General features: G+C 50.2%; 1 long non-coding RNA gene across 1 annotated transcript in view; it reads left to right on the forward strand.

The window, feature by feature from the left end:
- Positions 1 to 3,566: 3,566 nt before the first annotated feature.
- Positions 3,567 to 22,003, forward strand: part of LOC140385173 (uncharacterized) — a 66,433-nt gene continuing 47,996 nt past the window's right edge. Inside the window, exon 1 of the long non-coding RNA XR_011933302.1 lies at positions 3,567 to 3,709. This is a non-coding gene — a long non-coding RNA (uncharacterized lncRNA). The remainder of the gene's footprint in view (positions 3,710 to 22,003) is intronic.

A 22,003-nucleotide genomic window follows, 5' to 3' on the forward strand; every position in this document is an offset into this window, starting at 1 on the left:
CCCCAGGAACAATCGCAACATTTGGGACAAACAAAGCTAAGCCAGACTCCCCGGCGCCAGCAGGAGCCAACACAATAGAGGTTAACGGACACTTCAAGACCGCCCATCTATCAGGGAACCGCTCCAGTATTGCAGAAATCGAACCAAGCGATTGGGACAAAGTACAATCACCTAGAACCAGGTACAGGGTCCGCCCCGAAAGGCGGGAAGCCCCTGGGGAATATAAAAGTTAAGCCCCAAGTTCAAATCGTTCTTCTTGACCGGGTCACTCAGCAACGCGAACCAACCCTTGACAGTGACCGGTGCAGCTGCCGCCGAGAGACCGTAAGTCTTAAGTCAACGCTCGCTACGAAATAGGCGCTCCTAGCTACCAGTCCGTACCAACTTTGAATCCCGCAGACTCAGAACCCGAACAAAAGGCCATTTGTTCCCCTGACCTGGTGGGCCAGTCCGAAGTTAAGTATAGGCCTGTTAGTTGTAGAAGTAGCTTAGAAGTAGAATGTGTGCATGAGTAGCGATTACTGTGTATAATAAATGTGCTTTGATTTGAATCTTACTAATCGGTGTATTGAGTTATTGATCATTACTTGAACTTGAACCTCGTGGCGGTATCATAAAGATACCTGGCGACTCGAGAGCAAAGGTTATAAAACAGCCAATTGAACCAACCAAAAGTTAGCAACAACCTGAAAGATGGCACCAGTTAGCAGTACAGAACTGAAGGAGCATTGGTGTAAATTCTGCCATCTGACTGTGAGGTGAGATTGCCAGCACTAAGCCGAGGCCGTCCCCTAATTACCTGTTCAAGAACACATTCCACTTGTAGAATGAAATGCACACCAACATTTTCCTCTGATGTTCCAATTCTTGCTGCTGTCAATTCTGGGGCTGAAGCTCAGCATGGTTCATTTTAAAACTCTCGCCATCGTCTTGGGGGTGAAAGAGGCTTCACTGACAAGAATCAGAGAATGCATGTGATTCTTTGCAGCATTTTAATTTAGCGTTTCTTGCCGTATCTTGGGGATCCAATTAATTAGGTCGTTAAACGATAGTGCTTGGGATGCATCTATGATCGCTTGTGAAGTAGGAACAGCTGCGGGGTAAGTTCCTGACCAGAATTATTGCCTTGTGCGTGTATGTCCTGCAGGTCACGCGTGCCAAGGTGTTAAGTGGTGACGGCAACAACTTGCATTTATATAGCATCTTTAACAAAGAACAAAAAAACAAAGAACAAAGAAAAATTACAGCACAGGAACAGGCCCTTCGGCCCTCCAAGCCTGCGCCGATCCGGATCTTCTATCTAAAACTGTCGCCTATTTTCTAAGGATCTGTATCCCTCTGCTCCCTGCCCATTAATGTATCTGTCTAGATACATCTTAAATGGCGCTATCGTGTCCGCCTCTACCACCTCCGCCGGCAATGCGTTCCAGGCACCCACCACCCTCTGCATAAAGAACTTTCCACGCATATCTCCCTTAAACTTCTCCCCTCTCACCTTGAACTCGTGACCCCTAGTAATTGAGTCCCCCACTCTGGGAAAAAGCTTCTTGCTATCCACCCTGTCTATACCTCTCATGATTTTGTAGACCTCAATGAGGTCCCCCGTCAACCTCTGTCTTTCTAACAAAAATAATCCTAATCTACTCAACCTCTCTTCATAGCTAGCGCCCTCCATACCAGGCAACATCCTGGTGAACCATCTCCAAAGCATCCACATCCTTTTGGTAATGGGGCTGGTTTAGCACACTGGGCCAAATCGCTGGCTTTTAAAGCAGGCCAGCAGCACGGTTCAATTCCCGTACCAGCCTCCCCGAACAGGCGCCGGAACGTGGCGACTAGGGGCTTTTCACAGTAACTTCGTTGAAGCCTACTTGTGACAATAAGCGATTTTCATTTTCATTTCATTTCATTTTCATTCATTAATGTGGCGACCAGAACTGTACGCAGTAATTAAACATCGTATTTTAATGTAATTAAACATCCCACGGCCTTTCGCAGGAGCATTATAAAACAAAGAATATCACTGAGTCGCGTGGGGAGGTACTAGACCAGGTGACGAAAAGCTTTGCCAAAAAGGTAGTTTTTAATGAATGTCTGAAATAAGGAAAGTGAGGGAAAGAGACAGGTGTATAGGGGGAATCGCAGCGCGCAGGGTTAGGCAACTGAAGGCATGGCTACCAGTGGTGGAGTGATTATAATTGGGAATGATCAAGAGGCTTGAACTAGCGTAGCGCTGACATTTTGGAGAGTTGGGTCGTTGGAAGGTCAATGCAGAAATAGAAGCTCTTGTGGGAGGCAGGGGTTGTGGTTTTGAATCTAGGAAATGCCCCACGGATACTGAAAAAGAAAGATTTTGGTTGTTAAAAAGGGGAGTAAAGCTGTAAACGAATATGTATTGGGACCATTGCGTCACCTCACTTTGACCACCATTACGAGGTGAGCATCTTCCTTCGCTGTGGGGCAGATCACAGGGTGGCGGGAATTGCACCAAATGCCTCGCCGTTGGCCCTCCGCCCTCATTGTCCATCCGGGGGTCCCTCCCGACCCTCCCTCCATTCAGAGCACCTCCACAGGAGCATTTGAAAAATTGTGGGTTCAAGTCCCACTCCAGAAACTTGAGCGCCAAAATAGTGACACACCAGAGCACGGCATTGGCGGGGCTGCTGGCTTTAGGATGAGGCGTCAAGCAGAGGCTCTGAGGCGGCTGCAAAATGTCCCACGGCGCTACTTCGGAGAAGCTCTTCCTGCTTTACTGGCCAATATTTATCAGCATCGCTGCAGAAACAGACCATCAATCTGGTTATTATCCCACCCCTGATTTTGGCATCTTCCGGTGGCGACCCCATTTCCTTCATTGCAGCAGCGAAGACACCTCGAGCTCTTGATTAGTGTTATAAAAATTCCTGTGGTGTGCATATTGCTGGCTAAATGTTTTGTCACTATTGGACAGGCAGAGGAAACCTTAGCTTAACTTTGAATCTGAAAGGTTGCACCTCTGACAATGCAGCATTCTCTCGGTATCACACTGCAGTTTCAGCCTGGACTATATACCCCAGTCCTCCAGCGGAACATGAACACACAGCCTTCCAACTTGGAGATGAGGGTAAAAGTGATATCGTTGAGACAAGCTGACATCTAAATTCCACCTTAAAAGAATATACAAGGGTTTTTCCAACCTCCATACTGTGCTTTTAAAGCTTGGGATATAATAAGGAAGAGGGGCAGGAGTAGGAGGCAATTGCACGGGAAACCAAGCCATCTTCCTTTGTGTTAGGGTTGACTCGCAGCTCGTAGAGAGTTCACGGTGATTGCTGGGGTGAGGGGTGGGGGTGGGGGGGGGGGGGGGGGGGGGGGTAGTGATAATGCAGGATGCCCAATGGGAATAAAAATTCCTGTGGCGTGCATATTGCTGGCTAAATGTTTTGTCTCTCTCTTTCCAGCTGCAAGACCTTGCTGGCTGCTAATTCGCCTGCCACCTTTGAGAAGAGTGAGACTGATCTTTAACTGGTTGCAGCCTTTTAAAGGATTTGCTGCAATTTTGTTTCCTCCTCCTCCCCCCCCCCCCCCCCCCCCCCCCCCCCCCCCGATACATTAAGCCAAGGAATATTGTTCCTCTCCCTTCAGACGACCTGTGAGGCTGCTGAAGATCCGGGAGAAAATTGCACTTCATTTTTTCTTTCTTTCATAGGATATGGATGTCACTGGTAAGGTCAGTAAGAAGTTTTACAACACCAGGTTAAAGTCCAACAGGTTTGTTTCGATGTCACTAGCTTTCGGAGCACTGCTCCTTCCTCAGGTGAATGAAGAGGTATATGAAGAGGGCAGATTTCCTTCCCTAAAAGGACGTGAGAGAACCAGGTGAATTTTGACCACAATCACTGATAGTTTCACGGTCACCATTAACTGAGGCTAGCTTTAATTTCAGATTTTATTCATTGAGTTCAAACTATTGGGATTCAAAGCCAGGTTTCCAGAGCGTTAGCCTGGTCCTGTGGATCACTAGTCGAGTGATGTTACTACCTCTTTACAGGGTTTTAGGGCTAATAGCCCTTTTGGGTTCTCTGGGAGTACCTCAGAATGGCCCATGAAGCTCCCAGGGATATTGCTTTCTTCCGCTCCATTGCATCATTGCCAGTCACCGCAGAGACGCCTCTGGCTCAGTGATGTCATCCCACCCCCCCCCCCCCCCCCCCGCCCCGCACCCCTTCACCCCTCCACCCACCTCCCCACCTCTGCTGCCACGGAACACCAGGTACTGTAAGAGAATGATCTTCCATGGTTGTTTCCGTTTCGCAATAACTTTTCGCCATCCGGTGGGAATTAATGTGCGCAAGCAGGTATTTTGGGGGCAGGGTATGACGGGAAAGTGAGTGGAGGAGGCAAGATAAGGACCCCCTTGAAAACCGGTTATTTGTCAGATTATTTTTAACAGATCTTTTGTGCGCCTGAACGCTTCTGTTGAAGCTGTGTCGGTGACATTGTTAGGTTAAACTTGCTTGGAGGAGCTGTTAAGCTGGTAAGTGAGGAAGGCATTCAATTACTATCCCTGGATACGGCTGCTAATTAACCCGGAATGCTTCAATAATCATTCAGTTTGCACTGCGTTCTCTGTATTCCCTGTGGTAGAATGTCTGGGTCGTGCTCAAACGCAAGGCACAGCAACCCCTTGAGGCTATTTCTTTCAGACCGTGTCATCAACGATGAACCAAGTCAACCAAAAACAAATCTTGAATATTGAGGAATAACCAAAGGGCTTCATTTGTAACATATTGGACATTTTGAGATTTACTCCTTTGCATTACGCTTAACCTTCCACATAATTATTTCTTTATTGTGCAATCCGTCATGCTATTTACGTTGATCCTAGCTGTCGGCTTAAAGCTCATGATATCAGCACGGTAGCACAAGTGGCTAGCATTGTGGCTTCACAGCGAAAGGGTCCCAGGTTCGATTCCCTGCTGGGTCGCTGTCTGTGTGGAGACTGCACTTTCTCCCCGTGTCTGCGTGGGTTTCCTCCGGGTGCTCCGGTTTCCTCCCACAAGTCCAAAGACGTGCAGGTTAGGTGGATTGGCCATGTTAAATTGCTCTTCGAATCCAAAACGGTTAGGAGGGGTTAGGATTGAGTTACGGGGATAGGGTGGAAGTGAGGGCTTAAGTGGGTCGGTGCAGACTCGACGGGCCGAATGGCCTCCTTCTGCACTGTATGTTCTATGTATCACACTTCCCGTTAGTTATTTTTTAGTCCATAACAAAAACAAGGTGCCACATGATGCATGGAATCGCGCTCTCTGCTCGTTCCTGGTCAGTGGCCTGTACCACTGCCTACCTACTGACCATGCTCCTTCTATCACCTGTCACTATTAAGCCTTGATCCTGATACCACCTCTTGCTTGGGAGTATGAGTGTCTCCTCATGGCAATAAGTAATTGTAAAGTGGAAGCAACAGCTCTGCTTGTGTTAAAGCTTTGACGCTCTTTGGGTCCAGAGCTGCTAATGACGGCTTTCCTAATTGGTGTTAAGGTGCTGGTGCAGCAATGGGGATGAGATAAGGGACAGGAGAAGACGATGTGGTCCCACAAGCTCACCTGACCTGGCACCTTCAGATCACATGTCTTTCAAATACCTCTTTGGCCCAGAAATGTATTTGTTGAATCTTTGTTGAATTCAGAATGTTGATGTCTTCCAAGTCATTACAAAGAACTCCCCTGCATGGACCTGGGAACACGGGCGACTCCAGTGCCCACTATTGGACAGGCAGAGGAAACCTTAGCTTAACTTTGTATCTGAAAGGTTGCACCTCTGACAATGCAGCATTCTCTCGGTATCACACTGCAGTTTCAGCCTGGATTATATACCCCAGTCCTCCAGCGGAACATGAACACACAGCCTTCCAACTTGGAGATGAGGGTAAAAGTGATATCATTGAGATAAGCTGACATCTAAATTCCACCTTAAAAGAATATACAAGGGTTTTTCCAACCTCCATACTGTGCTTTTAAAGCTTGGGATATAATAAGGAAGAGGGGCAGGAGTAGGAGGAAATTGCACGGGAAACCAAGCCATCTTCCTTTGTGTTAGGGTTGACTCGCAGCTCGTAGAGAGTTCACAGTGATTGCTGGGGTGAGGGGGGGTAGTGATAATGCAGGATGCCCAATGGTAATTGTGAATTGAAGGAGGGATAGCAGGGTTGGCCGTGCGGATGAGAGGCGAACTGAAAGACCTTGTAAATACATTGCACACCTTGGCTTAACCCGTCACACCCTTCCTTCAATGGTCCGGAATCAAAGATGGGACAGAGGGAGGCAGAATAGGAAAATGAGCGAGAAAAACACCAACATGAAGATGACAATAACCAAATCTTGAGTGATTTAGACATTTAAAAACATGCTTGGCGAAAACCATAAGACCATAAAACCGTCCAAATGTGCAATAAAATATTGGCCTGGACTTTGTGGTAGCAATGACGATGGAGTTCTCCGCATTCACTGTCATTAGTGAGACCGCCAGCAACCTCTGGAGTCTGTACGTGCGCAGGTGAATGTGGAAACGTCTTACTGTGCTCACCCCAGTCCAACGCCGGCATCTCCACATCACTGGTAAGGTCAGCATTTGTTGCCCCACCCCCCCTACCCTCCCCATAATTACGCCCAAACTGAGTGACTTTGCTCGGCCATTTCAGAGGGCAGGTGAAGGGCAACCACATTGCTGTGGATCTGGAGTCACATGTAGGCCAGACCAGGTAAGGAGGGCAGATTTCCTTCCCTAAAAGGACGTGAGAGAACCAGGTGAATTCTGACCACAATCACTGATAGTTTCACGGTCACCATGAACTGAGGCTAGCTTTAATTTCAGATTTTATTCATTGAGTTCAAACTATTGGGATTCAAAACCAGGTTTCCAGAGCGTTAGCCTGGTCCTGTGGATCACTAGTCGAGTGATGTTACTACCTCTTCATAGGGTTATAGGGCTAATAGCAACCTTTGGAGTCTGTACGTGCGCAGGTGAATGTGGAAATTCAGAAGTTGCTGTCAGTGATTCTGTACTTCTCCAGGTGGAGCGCTGTTGAAATCCCTGAAATCAGACTGCAATCAATGAGAAATAATCACTGAATTGACCAGACTTTCCACTGTTAACAGCATCTAGTCTTGCTGTAAAATCCGCGAAAACATTGCACCTTGTAGAATTGTAATTAGGATTTTAATGGTATTCTAAGTTTATAATTAATGCTAAGCATCCTCCCTGGCCCTGAAGCAGTTTTAAATCTGTCGAATGCCAAACTTTCTCCAATTTGATCAAACAGTCCACACTTTGAAATATTTTTTTTAAGTTTATGAGATCTTAACTTCTGCCTTATTGCCATCTATCCATGTGATTGGCTTGTGGTCGCCACTGCCACTGGATGCCTCGGGGTCCCCTTGCCTTGGTGCCATCTTCAAGCCCAGGCCAGGAAATCCGCGGCACGGAGATGACTAGATCCTTGCGGCCAGCTTTCTCCCAGGTCAGCAGCGACCATTATTGCTTTGCCTGGGTTTGCAAAATCCATGCTATTATTGGCCAGCGATGAAATATGATTCATATTCTATTCATGAGGCTGAATAACTCATTCACGAAAAGTCAGTTGTGAGTGATAAAACCTGCCCCACTTTTGGCCAACTGATCATGTTTACTGGCCTGGAGATAAGTATTGTCATGGTTTCCTTCTGTACATTTTAACTCCATTCGTACATGGTTCAATACAGTCCCAGGGTTCATTGATAGGCCAGGAGCCATTCAGTTTCAATAAAGACAACAAATGTATTGGAGTGGATTTTTTTTTTTGTCTGAATTATGGTATGGTAAATGTTTTCTATTTCCCGTTTGTCAATCATCTTTCTCTGTGCAGTAGTTCAACATCTGCAGTGGAGAGAATGGGTTATAAACTGTTGCAGATCGCCAGAGGTACCATGAGTTCATGTCTGAATTTTAATGTTTAATTTACTACCCACCCTACTGAGAGTTGCCGCAGATTTTGCATCTAGCAATTCTTGCTCGGTGTGGCTAGATCAGCGTTTAAGTGAGCCAGGACTCCAACCCCACTGTGCGGTATTAAGCTCCAATGTGCAAGCACTCAGTAGCACTTTCCCCAGATTCAAAATTGATTTCAGGGGAACGGGTGATGCTTACTCCGGTTAATAAAGTGAGGAAGATCCAATGAGTGAATTGGCGATGCAATTACATCAGTGCTTCCCTAACGTTTTTGCCCGGGACCCATTTTTATCAACCGGCCATCATTCAGGACCCATGCCGGCCAACCTTCGCGACCCACCCATTTTCACTTGCCTTTAGTGCGACAGGTGAGCCTGCTTGGTCCCCATGATCTCACTTGCCTTGTTACTCAATGTTACATTTCTGCTGAGGACTTCAGCTGATGATTTAAGATCTCGCTGCATCCGTGAAAAACATCAAGAGGTTTGTCCTTGAACTCGCCATGTTTAGTCGTCAAATGTCTTTGAAGTTTTAAACTTTCATTTGCCGGTGCTTCCCTGCATATGACACATGACCTTTGAAACCTGATTTTCAGTGGCACAATTAATAAACCCACACATCAAGTAATAATCTTGATGCTATTTTCACCTTCGTGAGTTGTTCGCCATTGGCTCTGAAGTTCACACCAGCATTGCTGGCAGCTGCCAAATGGAGGAATCTCTCTCACGCCCAGAACACGTGATGTGAGCGTACAGGATGCATGACATGCCCTCTGCTGCCGCTTCAGACAGGAAGACACCAGATTGTAGGTCACCGCGCTGACGTCAGGAGGCAGCATTGTGCCCCACTGGGCTCCGGACCTGCGCAATGCTGAGGGAGCACACGTGTGCAAAACAGCCGTCATTCTGAAAGCTGGTTGCAGCCGGCATTTATCAATGCCGTTGGGCATTAATTCCCACCATCGGGAAGGGCGTGACGCATGGCCACGCGATCGTGAACACCGTGACACATGGCCCCGTGTTCGGCAACACCGTGACGCATGGCCCTTTGATCGTGAACACCGTGACGCATGGCCCCGTGTTCGGCAACACCGTGACGCATGGCCCTTTGATCGGGAACACCGTGACGCATGGCCCCGCGATCGGGAACACCGTGCCGCATAGCCCCGCGATTGGCAACACCGTGACGCATGGTCTTGCGATCGCGAACACCGTGACGCATGGCCCCGCGTTCAGGAACACAGTGACACCTGGCCCCGCGATCGTGAACACCGTCACACATGGCCCCGCGATCGTGAACACCGTGACACATGGCCCCGCGATCGTGAACACCGTGACACATGGCCCCGCGATCGGCAACACCGTGATGCATGGCCCCGCGATCGTGAACACCGTGACCCATGGCCCCGCGATCGTGAACACCATGACATGGCCCCGCAATTGTGAACACCGTGACGCATGGCCCTTTGATCGGGAACACCGTGACGCATGGCCCCGCGATCGGGAACACCGTGCCGCATAGCCCCGCGATTGGCAACACCGTGACGCATGGTCTTGCGATCGCGAACACCGTGACGCATGGCCCCGCGTTCAGGAACACAGTGACACCTGGCCCCGCGATCGTGAACACCGTCACACATGGCCCCGCGATCGTGAACACCGTGACACATGGCCCCGCGATCGTGAACACCGTGACACATGGCCCCGCGATCGGCAACACCGTGATGCATGGCCCCGCGATCGTGAACACCGTGACCCATGGCCCCGCGATCGTGAACACCATGACATGGCCCCGCAATTGTGAACACCGTGACGCATGGCCCTGCAACCGGGACCACCGTGACACGGCCCCGCGATCGGCAACACCGTGACACATGGCCCCACGATCGGCAACACCGTGACATGGCCCCGTGATCGGGAACACTGTGTCACATGGCCCCGTGATTGGGAACACTGTGACACATGGTCCCGTGATCGGGAACACTGTGACACATGGTCCCACAATCAACAACACCGTGACCCATGGCCCCGCGATCGTGAACACCATGACGCATGGCCCTGCGACCTTGAACACCGTGACGCATGGCCCCATGTTCGGGAACACCGCGATACATGGCTCCGCACCCGGGAACACCGTGACACATGGCCCCGCGATCGGCAACACTGTGACGCATGGCCCCACGATCGTGAACACCGTGATGTGGAGATGCCGGCGTTGGACTGGGGTGAGCACAGTACGAAGTCTTACAACACCAGGTTAAAGTCCAACAGGTTTGTTTCAATGTCACTAGCTTTCGGAGCGCTGCTCCTTCCTCAGGCGAATGAAGAGGTATGTTCCAGAAACACATATATAGACAAATTCAAAGATGCCAAACAATGCTAGAAATGCGACCATTAGCAGGTGATTAAATCTTTACAGATCCAGAGATGGGGTAACCCCAGGTTAAAGAGGTGTGAATTTTCTCAAGCCAGGACAGTTGGTAGGATTTTGCAGGACAGTTGGCCTGCGATCGGGAACACCGTGACGCATGGCCCCACGATCGTGAACACCGTGACATGGTCCCGCAATTGTGAACACTGTGACGCATGGCCACGCGATCGTGAACACCGTGACACGGCCCCGCGATCGGCAACACCATGACGCATGGCCCCACGATCGTGAACACCGTGACATGGTCCCACAATTGTGAACACTGTGACGCATGGCCACGCGATCGTGAACACCGTGACACGGCCCCGCGATCGGCAACACCGTGATGCATGGCCCCGCGATCGTGAACACCGTGACCCATGGCCCCGCGATCGTGAACACCATGACATGGCCCCGCAATTGTGAACACCGTGACGCATGGCCCTGCAACCGGGACCACCGTGACACGGCCCCGCGATCGGCAACACTGTGACGCATGGCCCTACGATCGTGAACACCGTGACATGGCCCCGCGATCGTGAACACCATGACGCATGGCCCCACGATCGTGAACACCGTGACATGGTCCCGCAATTGTGAACACTGTGACGCATGGCCACGCGATCGTGAACACCGTGACACGGCCCCGCGATCGGCAACACTGTGACGCATGGCCTCGCGATCGTGAACACCGTGACATGGTCCCGCAATTGTGAACACTGTGACGAATGGCCCTACGATCGTGCACACCGTGAGACGGCCCCGCGATCGTGAACACTGTGACATGGCCCCGCGATCGGGAACACCGTGACATGGTCCGCAATTGTGAACACTGTGACGCATGGCCCTACGATCGTGCACACCGTGACATGGCCCCGCGATCGTGAACACCGTGATGCATGGCCCCACGAACGTGAACACCGTGACACGGCCCCGCGATCGTGAACACTGTAACATGGCCCCGCGATCGGGAACACCGTGTCGCATGGCCCCGCGATCGTGAACACCTATGCATGCGGTGTTCACGATCATGGGGCCATGCCTCACGGTGTTCACGATCGCAGGGCCAAGCGCCACGGTGTTCCCGATCATGTAGCCATGTATCGCGGTGTTCCCAATAGGGCCATGCGTCCTGGTGTACCCGATCGCAGGGCCAAGCATCACGGTCTTCGCGATCATGGGGCCATGTATCGCGGTGTTCTCGAACACGGGGAAATGCGCCAGTGTACCCGATCACAGGGCTAAGCGTCACGTGTTTCCGGCCGCGGAGCCATGTATCGCGGTGTTTCCGAACATGGGGCCATGTATCGCAGTGTTCCCGATTACGGGACCATGTGTCACGCTGTTCCCGATCGCGGGGCCATGCGTCACGGTATTCACGATCGTGGGGCCATGCGTCACGGTATTCCCGATCATGGAGCCATGTATCGTGGCGTTCCCGAACATGGGGCCATGTATCGCAGTGTTCCCGATCACGGGGCAATGTGTCATGGGGTTCACGATTACGGGGCCATGTGTCATGGCGTTCACGATCGCGGTGCCATGTATCGCGGTGTTCTCGAACACGGGGAATGTGTCAGTGATCCCGATCGCAGGGCCAAGCGTCACGTGCATCCGGCCGCAGAGCCATTCTTCGCGGTGTTCCCGATCTGGGGACCAAGCGTCACGGTGTTCCCGATCACAGCGCCATGCGTCACGGTGTTCCTGGCGGCGGAGCCATGTATCTAGGTGTTCCCGAACATGGGGCCATGTATCGCAGTGTTCCCGATCACGGGGCCATGGTGAGGTTGAGTAGACTGGGACTGTACTCGTTGGAATTTAGAAGGATGAGGGGGGATCTTATAGAAACATATAAGATTATGAAGGGAATAGATAGGATAGATGCGGGCAGGTTGTTTCCACTGGTGGGTGAAAGCAGAACTAGGGGGCATAGCCTCAAAATAAGGGGAAGTAGATTTAGGACTGAGTTTAGGAGGAACTTCTTCACCCAAAGGGTTGTGAATCTATGGAATTCCTTGCCCAGTGAAGCAGTAGAGGCTCCTTCATTAAACGTTTTTAAGATAAAGATAGATAGTTTTTTGAAGAATAAAGGGATTAAGGGTTATGGTGTTCGGGCCGGAAAGTGGAGCTGAGTCCACAAAAGATCAGCCATGATCTCATTGAATGGTGGAGCAGGCTCGAGGGGCCAGGTGGCCTACTCCTGCTCCTAGTCCTATACATGGTCCCATGATCGTGAACACCGTGACGCAAGACCCAGTGTTCGGGAACACCGCGATACATGGCTCCATTATCGGGAACACCGTGACACATTGTCCCGCGATTGGGAACACTGCAATACATGGCCCCATGTTCGGGAACACTGCGATACATGGCTCCGCACCCGGGAACACCGTGACGCATGGCGCTGTGATCGGGAACACCGTGACGCATGGCCCCCAGATCGTAAACACCGCGAAAGATGGCTCCGCAGCCGGAAACACGTGACGCATGGCCCCGCGATCAGGAACACGTGACGCATGGCCCCCTCGATCGGGAACACCATGACGCATGGCCCCGCGATCGGGAACACCGTGACTCATGGCCCCACGATCGTGAACACCGTGACGCATGGCCCCGCAATCGGGAACACTGTGACATGGCCCCGCGATCGGGAACACTGTGACATGGCCCCGCGATCGGGAACACTGTGACATGGCCCTGCGATTGGGAACACCGTGTCACATGGCCCCGCGATCGGGAACACTGTGACATGGCCCCGCGATCGGGAACACTGTGACATGGCCCCGCTATCGGGAACACTGTGGCGCATGGCCCCGCAAACGGGAACACTGTGACATGGCCCCGCGATCGGGAACGCTGTGACATGGCCCCGCGATCGGGAACACTGTGACATGGCCCCGCAATCGGGAACACTGTGACATGGCCCCGCGATCGGGAACACCGTGACTCATGGCCCCACGATCGTGAACACCGTGACATGGCCCCGCGATCGGGAACACCGTGTCACATGGCCTCGCAATCGGGAACATCGTGACATGGCCCCGGGATCGCGAACACTGACGCGTGGCCCCGCGATTGTGAACACTGTGACGCATGACCCTGTGATCGGGAACACGGTGACACATGCCCCCGTGATCGGGAACACCGTGACACATGGCCCCGCGATCAGGAACACCGTGACGCATGGCCCCGCGATCGGGAACACTGTGACGCGTGGCCCCGCAATCGTGAATACCGTGACGCATGGACCCGTGATCGTGAACTCCGTGACGCATGGCCCCATGATCGGGAATACTGTGACGCATGGACCCGTGATCGTGAACTCCGTGACGCATGGCCCCGCGATCGGGAACACCGTGACGCGTGGCCCCGCAATCGTGAACACTGTGACGCATGGACCCGTGATCGTGAACTCCGTGACGCATGGCCCCGCGATCGGGAACACCGTGACGCATGGACCCGTGATCGTGAACACTGTGACGCATGGACCTGTGATCGTGAATATCGTGACGCATGGCCCCGCGATCGGGAATTCTGTGATGCATGGACCCGTGATCGTGAATACCGTGACACATGGCCCCGCGATCGGGAACACCGTGACACATGGCCCCGCGATCGGGAATTCTGTGACGCATGGCCCTGTGATCGGGAACACCACGATACTTGGCCCTCCCGTGACCCACTCACCGGTAACGGTGTTCCCGATCGCAGGGCCAAGCGTCACGGTCTTCCCGATCATTGGGCTACGTAACAACAGCCAATGGTAGACTCCTGGATCTAACCAATGGTCATCAGCCTCTTAGGTACCGCAATACCTGGTACTACCACAGAGCTAATGGGCTGGATTCCCTGCCCCGCCACATTTCTGTTTCACCCGCCAGCGGGCTGCTCCGTTACGCCGGCCGGTCAATGGGGTTTCCCAGTGTGGGGCAGCCCCACGCCGTCGGGAAACCCCCGGGCTGCCGGCAAATCAGAGCACCCCCCGGCGGAGAATCCAGCCCACCATGTTTGCAGATCTCTGACTGGTGACATGCTCATTGTCCACCGAGTGATTAGAAATATCTCCCTGGTTGACACAATCATATTTTTCTATCTCCCTTCTGTGCCTATGGTAAAAGCCATGTTGTCTCTACTTGATGCCGCATCGAATGGCTTGGGAATTGTGGACAGAACCCTGAGTGGTCACGCACAGTCTTTCGTGCACTGATCATCTTCGGCGCTTCTACCTATGGACATTCTGTAAATGGCTACAGTCAATAGGATCCTGACCCAGCATTAACTATAACAATAAAATGAGGTTGTTGTGGCTTTCTCGCTGGGTAGAAAGAACTGAAGAGGCCTTCCGGGTAACTCAAAACCTTTCCTCGTGGGGCCATCAGAGGCATGACTGCTCTCGGGGCCTCACAAGCAAAGTTACAATCTTCCCTGCCCCAGACTCCTCCTGTGAGAGACCCAGAAGCCAAGGAACACCTTATTGATCCCGGGGACAAGTGGTATTTACTTGAAGTCCATGTCTGTGGCCTCCTGCTTACCCTGCTGGGCTGGAGGTCAACGCACCCAACTGGTTTCCCACCGAGCACCCACTGTTGATGTAAAATTCACCCGTGCTATCCACTGTGAACAAAGAACAAAGAGAACAACAAAAATTACAGCACAGGAACAGGCCCTTCGGCCCTCCCAGCCTGCGCCGATCCAGATCCGTTATCTAAACCTGTCTTCTGTTTTCCAAGGATCTATTTCCCTCTGTTCCCCGCCCGTTCATATATCTGTCTAGATGCATCTTAAATGATGCTATCGTGCCCGCCTCTGCCACCTCCGCTGGCAAAGCGTTCCAGGCACCCACCACCCTCTGCGTAAAATACTTTCCACGCACATCTCCCTTAAACTTTCCCCCTCTCACCTTGAAATCGTGACCCCTTGTAATTGACACCCCCACTCTTGGAAAAAGCTTGTTGCTATCCACCCTGTCCATACTTCTCATAATTTTGTAGACCTCAATCAGGTCCCCCCTCAACCTCTGTCTTTCCAACGAAAACAATCCTAATCTACTCAACCTTCCTTCATAGCTAGCACCCTCCATACCAGGCAACATCCTGGTGAACCTCCTCTGCACCCTCTCTAAAGCCTCCACATCCTTCTGGTAATGTGGCGACCAGAACTGCACGCAGTATTCCAAATGTGGCCTAACCAAAGTCCTATACAACTGTAACATGACCTGCCGACTCTTGTACTCAATACCCCGTCCGATGAAGGCAAGCACGCTGTATGCCTTCTTGACCGCTCTATCGACCTGCGTTGCCACCTTCAGGGTACGATGGACCTGAACTCCCAGATCCCTCTGTACATCAATTTTCCCCAGGACTCTTCCATTGACCATACAGTCCGCTCTTGAATTAGATTCTCCAAAATGCATCACCTCGCATTTGCCTGGATTGAACTCCATCTGCCATCTCTCTGCCCAACTCTCCAATCTATCTATATTTTGCTGTATTCTCTGACAGTCCCCCTCGCTATCTGCAACTCCACCAACGTTAGCATCATCTCCAAACTTGTTAATCAGACCACCTATACCTTTGTCCAGATCATTTATGTATATCACAAACATCAGTGGTCTGAGCACGGATCCCTGTGGAACACCACTAGTCACCTTTCTCCATTTTGAGACACTCCCTGCCACCACTACTCTCTGTCTCCTGTTGCCCAGCCAGTTCTTTATCCATCTAGCTAGTACACCCTGAACCCCATACAACTTCGCTTTTTCCATCAACCTTCCATGGGAAACTTTATCAAACGCTTTACTGAAGTCCATGTATATGACATCTACAGCCCTTCCCTCATCAATTAGCTTTGTCACTTCCTCAAAGAATTCTATTAGATTTGTGAGACATGACGTTCCCTACACAAAACCATGCTGCCTACCACTGTTAAGTCTATTTTCTCCCAAATGTGAATAGATCCTATTCCTCAGTATCTTCTCCAACAGTTTGACTACCACTGACGTCAAACTCACAGGTCTATAATTCCCTGGATTATCCCTGCTACCCTTCTTAAACAAAGAGACAACATTAGCAATTCTCCAGTCCTCCGGGACCTCACCCGTGCTCAAGGATGCTGCAAAGATATCTGTTAAGGCCCCAGCTATTTTCGTCCCTCGCTTCCCTCAGTAACCTGGGATCGATCCCATCCGGACCTGGGGACTTGTCCACCTTAATGCCTTTTAGAATACCCAAAACTCCCCCCTTCCTTATGCTGACTTGACCTGGAGTATTTAAACATCCATCCCTAGCCTCAACATCCGCCATGTCCCTCTCCTTGGTGAATACCGATGCAAAGTACTCATTAAGAATCTCACCCATTTCCTCTGACTCCACGCATAAATTCCCTCTTTTGTCTTTGAGTGGGCCAATGCTTTCTCTAGTTACCCTCTTGTTCCTTGTATACGAATAAAAGGCTTTGGGATTTTCCTTAACCCTGTTAACCAAAGATATTTCATGACCCCTTTTAGCCCTCTTTATTGCGCGTTTGAGATTTGTCCTACTTTCCCGATATTCTTCCAAAGCTTCATCAGTTTTAAGTTGCCTAGATCTTATGTATGCTTCCTTTTTCATCTTAGCTAGTCTCACAATTCCACCCGTCATCCATGGTTCCCTAATCTTGCCATTTCTATCCCTCAATTACACAGGGACATGTTTGTCCTGCACTCTAATCAACCTTTCCTTAAAAGACTCCCACATTTCAAATGTGAATTTACCCTTAAACAGCTGCTCCCAATCCACATTCCCTAGCTCCTGCCGAATTTTGTTATACTTGGCCTTTCCCCAATTTAGCACTCTTCCTTGAGGATCACTCTCGTCTTTGTCCATGAGTATTCTAAAACTTACGGAATTGTGATCGCTATTCCCAAAGTAATCAGCGACTGAAACTTCAACCACCTGGCCGGGATCATTCCCCAATATCAGGTCCAGTATGGCCATTTCCCGAGTTGGACGATTTACATACTGCTCTAAACAACTCACCTGGATGCTCCTAAGAAATTCTGCTCCATCTATGCCTCCAACACTACATGAGTCCCATTCAATGTTGGGGAAATTAAAATCTCCCATCACGACCACCCTATTGCTCCTACATTTTTCTATAATCTGTCTACATATTTGTACCTCTACTGCACGCTCGCTTTTAGGAGGCCTGTAGTAAAGTCCCAACAACGTTACTGCACCCTTCCTATTTCTTAGCTCTACCCATATTGCCTCAGTGCTCGAATCCTCCATCGTGCCCTCCATCGTGCTGTGATATCATCTCTGACCAGTAATGCAACTCCTCCACCCCTTTTGCCTCCCTCTCTATCCCTCCTGAAGGATCTATACCTTGGGATATTTAGTTGCCAGTCTTGCCCTTCCCTCAACCAAGTCTCCGTAATACCAATAGCATCATATTCCCAGGTACTAATCCAAGCCCTAAGTTCATCTGCCTTACCTGCTACACTTCTCGCATTGAAGCAAATGCACCTCAGACCACCTGTCCCTTTGCGTTCATCATCTCTTCCCTGTCTACTCTTCCCCTTAGTCACATTGAGTTTATTGTCTAGTATCTTACTGGCTTTAGTTGCTGCCTCTTTACTGACCTCTAACTTCCTAATCTGGTTCCCATCCCCCTGCCACATTAGTTTAAAACCTCCCCAACAGTGTTAGCAAATGCACCCCCTAGGACATTGGTTCCAGTCCTGCCCAGGTGTAGATCATCCGATTTGTAATGGTCCCACTGCCCCCAGAACCGGTTCCAATGTCCCAAAAATCTGAACCCCTCCCTCCTGCACCATCTCTCAAGCCACATATTCATTCTGACTATTCTTGAATTTCTACTCTGACTGTCTCATGGCACTGGTAGCAAACCTGAGATTACTACCTTTGAGGTCCTACTTTTTAACTTATCTCCTAATTCCCTAAATTCTGATTGTAGGACTTCATCACGTTTTATATCTATATCGTTGGTGCCTATATGCACCACGACAACTGGCTGTTCACCCTCCCCCTTCAGTATGTCCTGCAGCCGATCTGAGACATTCCTGACCCGTGCACCCGGGAGGCAACATACCATTCGGGAGTCTCATTTTCGACCACAGAAATGCCTGTCTACTCCCCTTACGATTGAATCCCCTATGACTATAGCCCTGCCAGTCTTTTTCCCGCCCTTCTGTGCAGCAGAGCCAGCCATGGTGCCATGAGCCTGGCTACTACTGCCTTCCACTGGTGAGTCATCTCCCCCAACAGTATCCAAAACGGTATACCTGTTTTGGAGAGAGATGACCGCAGGGGGCACCTGCACTGCCTTCCTGCTCTTTCTCTGCCTTTTGGTCACCCATTCCCTGTCTCCCTCACCAATCCTAATCTGCGGTGTGACCAACTCACTGAACGTGCTATCCACGACCTCCTCAGCATCGCGGATGCTCCAAAGTGAGTCCATCCACAGCTCCAGAGCCGTCATGCAGTCTAACAGGAGCTGCAGCTGGACACACTTCCCACACATGAAGGAGTCAGGGGCATCGGCCGCGTCCCTGAGCTACCACATTGAACACGAGGAGCATAACACGGGTCTGGGATCTCCTGCCATTTTTACACTTTACCTTAACTGATTACAAATATAATATCAAATAATGAATAAGTGAAAGGAATAAAGATTTTACTTACCAATCACAATACTTACCACTACACGAAGAGTTAAATTTCTCCCAGCTACTGCTAATTGGAGCACTTTCCTTGCCAGCCAATCAGGCCACTGCTTTGCTGTGATGTCACTCTTCAAGGTAAGTTTTTAAAGAGGAAAACCTACCTTCCCGACAGACCCCTGGCCACTGCTCCCGCCGAAAATCTGAAGGCCGCTTCTCCAGCAGCTGTGTCCCCACCGCTCTCCTTGCGCTCTTTTATCCTGTGTCCCCGCCTCTCTCCTCGCGCTCTTTTATCCTGTGTCCCCGCCTCTCTCCTCAGCTCTTTCACTGAGTCCCCGCCGCTCTCCTCGCGCTCTTTTATCCTGTGGCCCCGCCGCTCTCCTCGCGCTCTTTTATCCTGTGTCCCCGCCTCTCTCCTCAGCTCTTTCACTGAGTCCCCGCCGCTCTCCTCGCGCTCTTTTATCCTGTGGCCCCGCCGCTCTCCTCGCGCTCTTTTATCCTGTGACCCCGCCGCTCTCGCGTTCTTTCACTGAGTCCCCGCCGCTCTCCTCATGCTCTTTCACTGCAGGCTGTGACGTCACGGTTCAACTTCTTTCTACTTCTACCTGCCCTCGAGTCTCCCGATCGCGGGGCCATGCGTCACGGAGTTCACGATCACGGGTCCATGCGTCACAGTATTCCCGATCATGGGGCCATGCGTCACGGAGTTCACGATCACGGGTCCATGCGTCACGGTATTCACGATTGCGGGGCCACGCGTCACAGTGTTCCCTAAACCGTAGTTGTTTAGTGTTAGTCGTTTAATATTTAATTTATCCTAGTTAACTTATCACGCAATTGTTCTGCAATAAATTATTTTAACTACATGTTCTGTAGTTCATCATTCACTTCGGTCAGTCTACAGAACATGACAGGCCCCTTCCCCGACCTGCTCCCTGGTCGAGGGTTTTATACTAGAGCCGCTACACCTGTTAAGGGGAAGCCCAGCCCCTTTACCGGGAAGTTCATATTCCCCGGAGGGCACGGGAAACGTGGTGGTTCCTTTCCGGTGACCTCCGCTGGGGTTACAACACTAAGAATGCATTTGAATTTTTTGTTATTTGATCCAGAGGCTGAATAGGAGAATGCTTGTCAAAACTGAAGGCTAAAATTGTCACTGCAGGATCTCACATGATGATTTTAAGGCTCAATGATGGAATCGGAACTTAATAGAATGTATATATTTATAAAATGTAATAAACGCATTCTTCTCCCATTAGTTTTCACGTGTACACCCAGCCCTAAGTCACCAACACTTCTCTTGACCCCTTCACTGTGTGGGAATAGCCAGGTCCGTTGTCTAGCATCCAGTACTGAATGAATGGAGATTTCCTTCAATTAAATATTGGGATTACCAAGGCCATTGTCTGACCACGTAGCTGTGCCACCAATCATTTTGTCTATTTTAACCTCTGTAACGTCACCTAACTCTGTGCCTATCTCAGCTCAGGGGCGGCATGGTGGCACAGTGGTTAGCGCTGCTGCCTCACAGTGCCGGGGACCAGGGTTCAATTCCGACCTTGGGTGACTGTGTGGAGTTTGGACTTTCTCCCCATATCTATGTGGGTTTCCTCCGGGTGTTCAGGTTTACTCCCACAGTCCAAAGATGTGCAAGTTAGTGAATTTCCCCTTAGTATCCAAAGATGTGGGGGATAGGTGGGGTTATAGGTTTACGGGGATAGGGCAGGGGTGTGGGCTTCGCTCGGGTGATCTTTCAGAGGGTCGGTGCAGACTTGATGGGCCGAATGGCCTCCTTCTGCACTGTAGGAATTCAATGATTCTCATCTGCGGCTGAAATCATCATCCATGCCTTTGTTGCCTCAAACCGCAATTAGTCCAACACCCTCCCAGTCAGCTTCACGCCATCAAGCCTATATGAACTTGAGGTCATCCAAAACTCTGCTGTTCATGTCCTGACTTGCATCAAGTCCTGTCCCCACATTAACTCTGTGCACCCTGACCTACATTGGATTGTAGTTAATCAATGCCGCCGTTCATTCTTCTCAAATCTCTCCATTGCGTCACCTCTCCTTATCGCAGTAATCTCCTCCAGCACCACAGCCCTTCAAGGTGTTTGTATTCCTCCAATTCCAGTTTCCTGAGAATCCCTAATATTAACTGCTGCGCCATTAGTTGCCATACCTTTAACTGCCTTGGCCTGAAGCTGGGAAATCGTTTCCCTGTAATCTCTCTGCCCCACTAGTCTTTACTCTTTTTGACTCCCCTTAAACCTCCATCATTGATGAAGCATTTGGTCTCTTGCCTAATTGTTGTTTATGCTGCATAGTGTCAGATTTTTCTTCATAACGTTGCTGTGAATGCTTTTACTACACTATAGATGTTCACTTAATGCACATTATTTCTGTTGGCCTTTATATTTCTAACTAATTCTTTGATAGGTGACATTCAGTGTACCCATAGCATTTTTCTCTGAACATTTACGGTACTGTGAGGTATTTACTAAGTGTTGCAGAGCAGGCAGGCCGTTAGTTATTGCAGAGAGTTTTAGGGTAAGATTAAATCCTATTAAACATCATATTTAAGCATGGAATGTGAAAGCGTTATGCTAAACCAGTATAAAGTAGGATTAAACACCACACCAAGGGGTCCCCACCCCCAAAGCCATTTTCATCTTCTCTGATCTAGTGCTGAATTTCCCTCGGCTGCCTGAGCCATTTCCATGATCTCTGTTCTCGAGCTGAATTTCCCTCGGTTGCCTGAGTCATCTCTGTCGCCACCAATATTCTACCCCATGGCTTGATTTACATTCTCCTCACTGCATACCTTAGCACTTTCATCTATCCAAAAACAATTTGTTTTTGATTGATCTGCAGTGCTGCCACAAACAAGCACAGCCTTTCTCTCTGAATTGCACAACCCTGACAAACAGATTTTTATTAAAATGGAATATTCTGGATGGCAGCTTAA

Source organism: Scyliorhinus torazame, chromosome 11 (assembly GCF_047496885.1).
Source record: "Scyliorhinus torazame isolate Kashiwa2021f chromosome 11, sScyTor2.1, whole genome shotgun sequence".
In the NCBI taxonomy this organism is placed as follows: domain Eukaryota; kingdom Metazoa; phylum Chordata; class Chondrichthyes; order Carcharhiniformes; family Scyliorhinidae; genus Scyliorhinus; species Scyliorhinus torazame.